This window comes from Penaeus monodon, chromosome 20 (assembly GCF_015228065.2).
Source record: "Penaeus monodon isolate SGIC_2016 chromosome 20, NSTDA_Pmon_1, whole genome shotgun sequence".
Taxonomy (NCBI): domain Eukaryota; kingdom Metazoa; phylum Arthropoda; class Malacostraca; order Decapoda; family Penaeidae; genus Penaeus; species Penaeus monodon.
In genome coordinates, this window is record NC_051405.1 from 46,308,852 (window position 1) to 46,309,344 (window position 493).

Below are 493 nucleotides of genomic sequence, written 5' to 3' on the forward strand. Positions count from 1 at the left end.
GTTAGATATGCCATTGTTTATGTATTGGGTCTTAAATTTGCTTTTTAGCGTGTTTGTTATAGTAGCACAGTATGTTTTTTACCTTTCACTTCTTTGCATCACAGTATTTTGTGTAGTTTCAACCTTCAGAGCTTGTAGCTGGTTGTGGAATCTCTTGTAATATGGGTTTGGCCTGCATTCTGGCGAAGGCTTTTATGAGCCAGGTTGTTAGATGAATGCTCTATATATGAGACGAGTTGAGCTGTATTCTGCCTAGTCTTATTGCAACGTAAAATCAGGTCATTGCCTTAAAGGGATTGTTTAATTTTGTAGGTGCTAATCATCTGATGGCTAGCTATACTTATTTTTGATTATAAAAAATGTTATTTCTATTGTTAAAATTTCGAACAGATAAGTTCATATGAAGATAATTTTCTGTAAATATTTTGACAAGAGTTTCATGGGCTACTGATATCATAATAATCTTAAAACTTATGGTTCAAAGTGAAAACAA